The sequence below is a fragment of the Erinaceus europaeus genome, chromosome 8, assembly GCF_950295315.1.
Source record: "Erinaceus europaeus chromosome 8, mEriEur2.1, whole genome shotgun sequence".
Classification (NCBI taxonomy): domain Eukaryota; kingdom Metazoa; phylum Chordata; class Mammalia; order Eulipotyphla; family Erinaceidae; genus Erinaceus; species Erinaceus europaeus.
In genome coordinates, this window is record NC_080169.1 from 27,256,816 (window position 1) to 27,265,884 (window position 9,069).

Below are 9,069 nucleotides of genomic sequence, written 5' to 3' on the forward strand. Positions count from 1 at the left end.
ATTATTTTTAAATGGGGGGGCGGTGCAGAGTACTGTTGGTGCTGGGGATTGAACCTGAGAACTCAGAGTCACAGTCCTAAAAATCTTTTTGTATAACCTTTTATTTTATTATTTTACCAATGTGCTGCTCAGTCCTGGCTTATTATGGTGCTGTGGGGATTGAACACAGATCTTTGAAGCCTTAGGCATGAAAGTATTCTTGCATAGCCATCATGCTATCCTCCTACCCTCTACAACTCTCTCTCCTCTGAGTCAGGTTGGTCTGAGCTGGCTGTCCTTGGTCACACAGCTGGGAGCATTCTAGATGCACTCATTTCAGGACCAGTCTCCCTCCAGTGGAATAACAGGATGGTCTCCCTTCAGAGACAGGGGCAGTCCCTACCATTGCTACTTTCTAGTGAGGACAAGGTCCTGGAGTGGCCCACAAGAGGGCTTATGCTGACATTCCTTGGAGCCTCAGAAATGAGTCTCTGTTGCATAACTTTTTTTTTCTCTCTCTCTCTCTTTCCTTTCCTTTCCTTTTCTTCCTTTCTTTTTATCAGAGCACTGCTCAACTCTGGTTTATGGTGGGGGACTGGGGATGAACCTGGAACCTTGAAGCCTGAGGCATGAGTCTCTTTGCATAACAATTATGCTATCTACCCCACCCTTTCTTCTTCTTCTTCTAGCTTTTGCCCTTCTTCCATAGCCAGTCAACAGCATCAGGTTGAGCCTGATGTAAAGTTTCGAGACCTCCTTTGAATCTGGAGAGGTGGCAGTCATTGACTATGTGGGTCATTGTCTGTCTGGAGCCGCAGGGGCAGTTCGGGTCGTCTCTGGCTCCCCAGCGATGGAACATAGCAGGGCACCGGCCATGGCCTGTTCGATAGCAATTGAGGAGGGCCCAATCATAACGTGCTAGGTCAAAGCCAGGTTGACACTTGCAGGGGTCTGTGATGAGGTGTTTGTTTGCTCTTTACCTCAGCTGACTGCCAACTCTGTTTCCAAGAGTCTGGAACAGAGAAGTTCAGTGTAGGCGTAGGGGACCAGATTGGATGACGAGACGTCAAGCGTTGGACTGGGTGGGCGAAGATATCCGTGTATATTGGCAGGTCCGGTCGAGCGTAGACGTGGGAAATGAACTTAGATGATGCCGCATCCTGACAACCCCACCCTTAATACTGATATTCCTGATTAAAGTGTCCAGTGATGGTGGAGAGATGGATCTATTAGCAGTCTAGGCCCATCATATCTGTATGGGAATCCAAGGATTCCCTAACTAGGGCCCCAGATGATAGCATGGATTGGTATTAACCAAAACAGGCCATCATTAAGTAAACCAGTCTCTTGCCCTCATCCAGCTTTTGCTCTTTATCTGATGAGCTTAGACTTTCTCCCAGTTGTTCAATCACTGAGTATCATTTATTGTAACCTAACTGGTATTATGCTTATGGGGTCTGACTTCTTTGGGCTTTTCTACTAGATTTCCAAGCTTATTAGGTCTAAGTCTAATTGGTTAGAGAATTTATGATGCTTGTTTAGGCCAGTCTTTAGGATCCCAGGCTTATGAAGTCTAAGTCTAATCATGGAAGGCTATTAAGAACTTTTAATTTGAGGTATATGATTGCCCCTTGCTTATGAATGAAAACATGTCCACCTGTACCTAGTACCCTAGACCCTAGCCTATATTCAGTATCTGTAACTTTTTAAGATAATGTGCCATCTGACATGGAACTAGGTAGTCCCATTACACCAACTCTTTAAAGTGTGTTATACTTGCTATTTTACAGCTGAGGTATATTGAGTCCAGAAATAAGACCATACATGTCTACCTAGTAAGCTTACTGTTTGTACCAAATAGAGCTATGTGTTCTCAACAAAGCAAGTGAGTTGTAAGAAAAAGTTTTAACTTTCTTGCCAAGCTAAGTAAGAAAGTAATAGAAATTTATAAGTTATGTTGTTAAAACATAAAAATGTTGTTTTCTTAATGTTTAAAAATTTTGAAAGTAACTACATTAATCTCATACTGTCACCAGCTAGAAGCCATTCAAGTGAGTTGCAATTTGGAATAATATTCACTACATCTTGAAAAATCTTTTATACAGAATATGATTTCTCATACACATATCACAACTACCCTGACTCTACCCCATCCCCACAGGCCCCCATGCACATACATAGCTTCACAGGAAGCACGACTGTGCTAACATCTAGATTTCAGCTCAAGGATATTGATTTTAGACATCTGGCTTCCAGAATTTAGAGACAATAAATTTCTGTTGTTTTATGTCATCAAGTTTGTGGTGATCTGTTACAACAGTCACAGGAAACTAACACCATCGCCAGGGTTCTACCTAATTTTGGTGCAAATGAAACAATGCCCAGAGAACAATTAGAACGGTTGCTGAAACATAACAAGCATTCAGGAATGTTGTTGATGCCATCCTTAACACTACCAGTCACATATACCTAAGCTCCATACTCTTGATAATGAAAGAAAAAAGATAAAAGTGATCAAACTGTATAACTAGGCATACAGGTGTAAGTCCTATGAGTTAAAACACATAAATCAGTCAAAGTGTGAGTACCTGTTAGTTATGCAAGTGCTATGTTATAAATTTTCCTTTACTGACAATATTAATGTGGATATAGCATCAGCCAAGGATACCTTCTAGGGGGACACAATCTTTACTAGTCACTAGTAGAGAAATAAAGCAGCAAGAAAAGTATAAAAGTGAGGACAAGCAAGAGAGCTCACCTGGATAATGTGTGCCTACTTTACCATGGGATGGATGCAGGTTCAAGCCTGGCTCTCACCACGCTGGAGGAAGCTTTGGTTCTGTGATATCATCCCACCCCATCTGAAAAAGTTGTCCCAGTGGTGAAACCTCAGTGACGACAACATCAACAACAAAAAGGCTAAGTATGAAAGTGAGTCAAGTGATCAATTTAAGTAGCTACTTGAAGAGGTAATCATTAGTCTAGCCTGAGTAGAGACCATGATGAGTCAGTCAGACCAAGTTCTAGGTTTAAAGTTATCTAAATGTTAATGGACCCTGAAAGTTATGCTGAGTGATTTGGCTAGTAAAGAGTATTTTCATAGAATATATTTCATGTGGAGAGTACTTGTACCAGAATCAATTCATGGTAAAAAAAAAAAAAAAAAGAGGGGCTGAGTGGTGGCATACCTGATTGAGTGTACGTTACAAGGTACAAGGACCCAGGTTTGAGGCCCCCAGTCCCTACCTGCAGGGATAAAGCTTTGTGAGTAGTTGCAGGTGTCTTGTCTCTCCCTCTCGATTTCTGGCTGTCTCTATCCAATATATAAATAAAGACAACAACAAAAAAATTTTTTTAATATTTATTTTATTTATTTATTCCCTTTTGTTGCCCTTGTTGTTTTATTGTTGTAGTTATTGTTGTTGTTGTTGCTGGATAGGACAGAGAGAAATGGAGAGAGGAGGGGAAGACAGAAAGGAGGAGAGAAAGATAGAGACATCTGCAGACCTGCTTCACCGCCTGTGAAGCGACTCCCCTGTAGGTGGGGAGCCGGGGTTCGAACCGGGATCCTTTTGCCAGTCCTTGTGCTTTGTGCCACCTGCGCTTAACCCGCTGCACTACAGCCCGACTCCCCCCCCAAAAAAAAAAAAATGTAAAAAGACATACAGAATAAAAATACTACAATGCATATATTATACTCTCAATGGATATATACAATTCAACTGGTATTATTCTAAACTGAAACTCTCCCTAAGATGCAGTACCTCTCAGTTCTACCTAAATGGATCCCTCACTCTTCACTTTTCTTTGTCCAAGCTCAAGTCCCATAGTGCGTTAAATTTACTCACGTTTCCCACTCCGCCCCCCAGATAGGCCATGTATCTGCAGCTGCCTTCCCCCACCCCCACATAACCTTTAGTCAACCCATCCAAGATCTAGTAATATTTTCTAGAACTAAGGCACTATGAAAAAGTAAAGTTCCATTAAAATATTTTATAGTAAGCAATGTATAAAAAATGATTTATTCTAACATCCTAAGTATGTTTATCAAGTAAAATTCTACATCACATTTTACAAAAGATTTTTAAAAGCATAAAATATTAAGTGGCTTTATAAAAAGTGAAGCTAAGCACATTCATACTGCAGTCTTTATGCAAGTGGTTACTAAGTAGCTAATAAAGTGTGTGAGATTCTAAAAGTGCAAAGTATATGGAGAGCTCAGTAATCTAGAAACAAACTTCACAGGCACTAAAGTAGAAGAAAGGGTGGTTTAGGAAAAACTAGATTCAATCTGAAAGAAAATTTCCTTTGGGGTGGGGAGAAACTTTGCTGGCTTTAACCTAACATGGAGGTTTGTTGCATGGCAAAAACCCAAAAGCAAAGCAACACAATCTAGTGTTCCCATAAGTAGGTTGCACATTACCTCCTTTCTTAAAAACATATACATCAGTCAGTGTATGCATATTTCCAGGTACTTCCACCTTGGTGCTCAAAAACTGCAGCCACAAATCTTTTTATATTCCCAACAACCATATGACAGGAGCTGTTAAGTCTCTACCTCCTTAAGCACATTTATCATAGACATTCTAGCTTACCTGGATAGTGCACCTACCAGCAGAAACCTGATGTTATACCTTACCATCCATCCTAAGAACAGCCACAACTTTAAGAACATCCAAGTTGTGAATTATGATCTTATCTATAATAATATGATAAGGAAAGAACATTCCTTATGGGGCAAAATTAGATGTTAATAGTTCCTCCTCTGAAGGCTTATTAAAGTAGAAAATTTTTTAAATTTTGGGAGTCGGGCGGTAGCGCAGAGGGTTAAGTGCACATAGCTAAAGCACAAGGACTGGCATAAGGCATAAGGATCCTGGTTCAAGCCCCCGGCTCCCCACCTGCAGGGGAGTCGCTCCACAGGCAGTGAAGTAGGTCTGCAGGTGTCTATCTTTCTCTCACCTTCTCTGTCTTCCCCTCCTCTCTCCATTTCTCTCTGTCCTATCTAACAACGACAACATCAATAACAACAATCATAACTACTACAACAATAAAGAGACAACAAGGGCAACAAAAGGGAAAATAAATAAATAAAATTAAATTTTTTAAAAAATTTTTTGTCTTTATTGGCTACAGTCAGAAAACAAAAGGGAAGGGGGAGATAGAGAGGAAGAGATTAAGAGAGACATCTGCAGCCCCGCTTTACCACTCCCCAAAGCTTTCCCCCTGCAGGTGGGAATTGGGGACAAGATCAATGCTTTAAAAGGTCTGTCTAAAGTACACCACACAGAAGAATAATGTTCTCCCCAGATCTTTCATGGCAGCTAGCATCTGTGTGTACTTAACAAATAACTAAACATACATTGTTTCTTAGATAATGCCACTTTGGCTTTACCTTTGAAAACTTCAGCATATTCATGAATCTCATCAGTAGATAGTTCACTTAACAGCTGACCACTAATCTGACTTAATGTGGTGGAAGTAAAAGAAAGTTATTAAACACCTTGATCAGACTTGATTCAGAATGCATCCTGCTCAACACACTCCTAGTAGTTTGACAAAGCATCAAGGGATGATTAGCAGTCACTGTATGTTAGGAAGGGCTATGGCCAACTTAACTTGTCAAGTCTCCCCCCAGTGGTCACATACAAATAAGAGAAAGAGTGGAGAAAGCAATGCAAATTCCCCTAAAGGCCAGACCCCCACCTTCTCTACTCCACCCCTGAATGAAAAAAACTCTACACAAAACCTGGTCCTTACAATGAAGTCTTTAATCATAGCATATCAGTAAATAGACTATTTGTGCTTATCTACATTTAAGATATACCTTTAAGTGTAGCAGGAAAGAACCTATTGGTAAAACAAAACTAGCCTATTTTTCCTCAGTATGTTGTTAGGAGTAACTTAAAATTCTCTAGTAGCCTGGTACTTGTTTTTTATCCAAGGGGCAGGTGTTTGTTCATCCTGAAATACATTAACAGCATATCCCCTGCAAATTAACTACACTGACTTGAAGTAGAGTTCAGATACACAGTAACTTACTTGCCAAATGAATCACCTTGAAAAAGACATCAGTATTATAAGTCTAATGTTTAATTTGCAAAAAGAACTCTCTCAAAAATTACCCTATGCGAAGAAATTTGTAATACAGTGAGTGACATTGAAAAGTAAAATAAGTCCTCGTCTCTTTTAATTCTTAGTTTCTTGGTTTCTTTTTATCATTAGTATTTGATTAGCACTAATAGTAATTTGCAACTGTTAGCAATAATTTTTTATGTTACTCTTAACAAAGCTTAGATGTCAAAAATATGGAAAGCATATAATTAAGATATCTGTTGTTTCTGCTATCCACCCATCATTAAATAACAAAATAAGAGAAGGAATGGGGACTACTCAGTTTCAATTCTGAAATAGCTTTTACAAAAGGTAGCATATATAGCGTCTTGCAAGTGCTAAGTTAATTATCCTAGGCTAAAATAGAAGGGCAAGAGGGAAAAGGAAGAGAAGGAACAATTACAGCCTGTAATGAGACTCAGGGAAAAAAAGCAAACAGCTCTTTCAAATGTTTAAGGAAAAGTGATTTTTTTTTTTAATCTAACAGTTGGTTTAGAGAACAACAACATAAAAAGACTTATATAAAGCCACTCTTCCTTTATGCAAGAGTTTTTTTTTTTTTTTTAATTGAGAACACTTACATTTCAGGAGGAAAAGAACTGAATGGCATAGGAATGGACACACACACACATACACACACACACACACACATACAGTCTCCTGATTTTTTTTCTATCAAGATATCCAGAGTGCAAGCTCTATAGGACAAAACAGAACAATTAAAATGTGTGACCGTTTGATGTTATGTAACCCTCGCCTTAAAGAGTTAACAATATTGCAAACACATTTAAGCATGTATTTAAACAATATAGATTACAAATACAAATGACCTCAAAATGACACAAGCCACGAAAGTTGGTTGTTTAGTAATGCCTCAGAAGACATGACTATAATGAGGCCTGACACTCAAACTGAACAGCAGATGCCTAAAATAAGAAATGACGAGAGGTCCGCTGTCATACCTAGGTTCAACTATCTCCACTCTGGTAATAGTATTTTGCCTCGCCCCATACATTCGACATACGGGAAGAAATGGCTGCTAAGTCGTACTCCAACCGAATGAAGAGCATTAACAAGCACCTCACATGGTCCCTTCCACATTACAAGAAGACGAGGAAGCATGAATTAAAATTCCTACCATTCCCCAGTGGCGTGGGGAAGAGTAAAACGTGGATAGTCTGACCTTAACAAGCTGTTCAGAAGTAAAGCGGTGAATCTTCTGAGCTTCACCAGGAGCCTTCAAAATCCCCTTCCTCCAACCCTATTCCACAAACGCCTTCCCCATAGGGATGCAAATTTAATGAATGTAATCGCTAGTTGTAACCCCAGAAGCGGGTGAGGAGACTAAAACTCCCAACAAAGTGTTAAAAAGTCCTTCTTAAAAAAAAAAAAAAAAAAAATCCACATCCCACCATCACATACTGACCTTATGAACCCCCCGACCCCACCCCCACCGGCTCCCTCTGGACCCTGCACCCCGCCAAAAATAAATTTTAAAAAAGAAGAAGAAGAAAATAAATGTTGCAGGCACCTTTCTGGTTCCAGATTTCTGAGCTCGGGACAGGAAAGCACACCCTCTGTCACCAACGCCGGGTGCTCGGCCCACCACCACGCTGCAAAACACCCCGAGTCTCGAGCCTTGGAAGCAGCAGCGGTAGTTGCAGGAAAGCCGCCTCCGCCACCAACTCCAGCCCCGGAGACAGCCCGCAGCCCGCGCGACCGCCCCCTCCCGAGACTGACCCCGGAGGTGTCAGTCACAGCAACACCGCCCCCGTCGCAGCTCTCCATTCAGCTTTCCCGGCCGCTCCCGCAGCACTGGGTGCCGCCGCCCGGGCCCCGGACACAGAGCCCCGAGCCCCGAGCCCCGAGGGTCTCCAGCCCCGGTCCCAGCCCGGGCTGCGCGGAAGAGCGCGTGGGGCGAGCCGGAGACCGCGCGGCGGCGGCGGCGGCGGCGGCAGGAGCCAGACACGTTGCCGACCGCCCGCTCGCAGCCCCGCAGCCCCGCAGCCCAAGGCCCGCAGAGCGCGTCCCTTCCGTGCGGGCCACCCTGGGCGCCCGTGATACCCCCCCGCCCCAGCCCCCGCCGCCCTCCCGCCCGCGCCGCCCGAGCCCAGGTGCCGAGAGGGCGGGGCGGCCGGGGTCCCCGCGTGGCGGGCGGCGACAAGCAACAGGGCGCCCCTCCAGGCCGGCCCGGCCCGCGTGGAGACCGTTACCCGAGCAGCGTGGGGTCCCCGCAACTCACCGACTTGCTGCACCTCGGCCGCCTCGCGCCGCCGCCGCCGCCGCCGCTTCCCCCACGCCCGCCGCCGCCGCTCTCCCTCAGCCGCAGGCGCCGCCGAGCAGCTCCATCTACAAACTCGGGGCGCGGAGTTGGGAAATGGAAATGCGGCTCGCGCGCCCTCTCCCTCCGCCCACTCCCTCGCTCCCCACTACGCCCGGGCTCCGGTCGCCGCCGCCGCCGCCGCCGCCGCCGCCGCCGCCGCCACCGCGCGCGCAGCAGCCTCCCCCCAGCCGCCCGCCCCTGCCGCCACCCCCGCTGCCGGGGCGCGCTCCCTCCCTCCAGGCCTCGCGCCTGCGCCGGACGCCGGGGAGAGCGCTCAGCGCTAGGAGGCGCCGCCGCCTCCAGGAAGCTGTGTCCCGCCCCTCCGGCCGCGGCGCGGCGGCCAGGTGGAGCCCCATCCCGGCACCCGCTGACTGCGCCCGGGACTGACTGCGCCGCCCGCGTCCGGGTCCTCGCCGCGCCCGCGCGAGGCTCTGTCAAACGCAGTCCACGCCCGCCCGATCTTCCGGGCCGAATTGCCAATGTCATTCAGCACGCACTGATGGGCAAGACGCTGCAGGGTAGGAGAGAAGAAGCCTTTTTGCTCTAAGAGTTCACATTCAAAGAACCCAGTCGTGGGGGGAGGGGGCCCACAAAGGACAACTAGACCTCGAAGAAAAGCTTCTGAAATATCTCGCCCCACCCTAGACACACAC

At 45.2% G+C, this 9,069-nt stretch overlaps 1 protein-coding gene across 4 annotated transcripts in view; it reads right to left on the reverse strand.

Annotated features, from left to right (window-relative positions):
- Positions 1-8,477, reverse strand: part of PALS2 (protein associated with LIN7 2, MAGUK p55 family member) — a 103,828-nt gene extending 95,351 nt beyond the window's left edge. The window contains exon 1 of one of the 4 annotated variants that reach the window (XM_060196077.1): positions 8,336-8,477. The gene's annotated coding sequence lies outside the window, so the exon portion shown is untranslated. Of the gene's footprint in view, positions 1-7,624; positions 7,767-8,335 lie in introns of those variants that run through there. The other 3 variants (XM_060196076.1, XM_060196079.1, XM_060196078.1) reach the window with 3 other exon arrangements.
- Between the last annotated feature and the right edge of the window lie 592 nt (positions 8,478-9,069).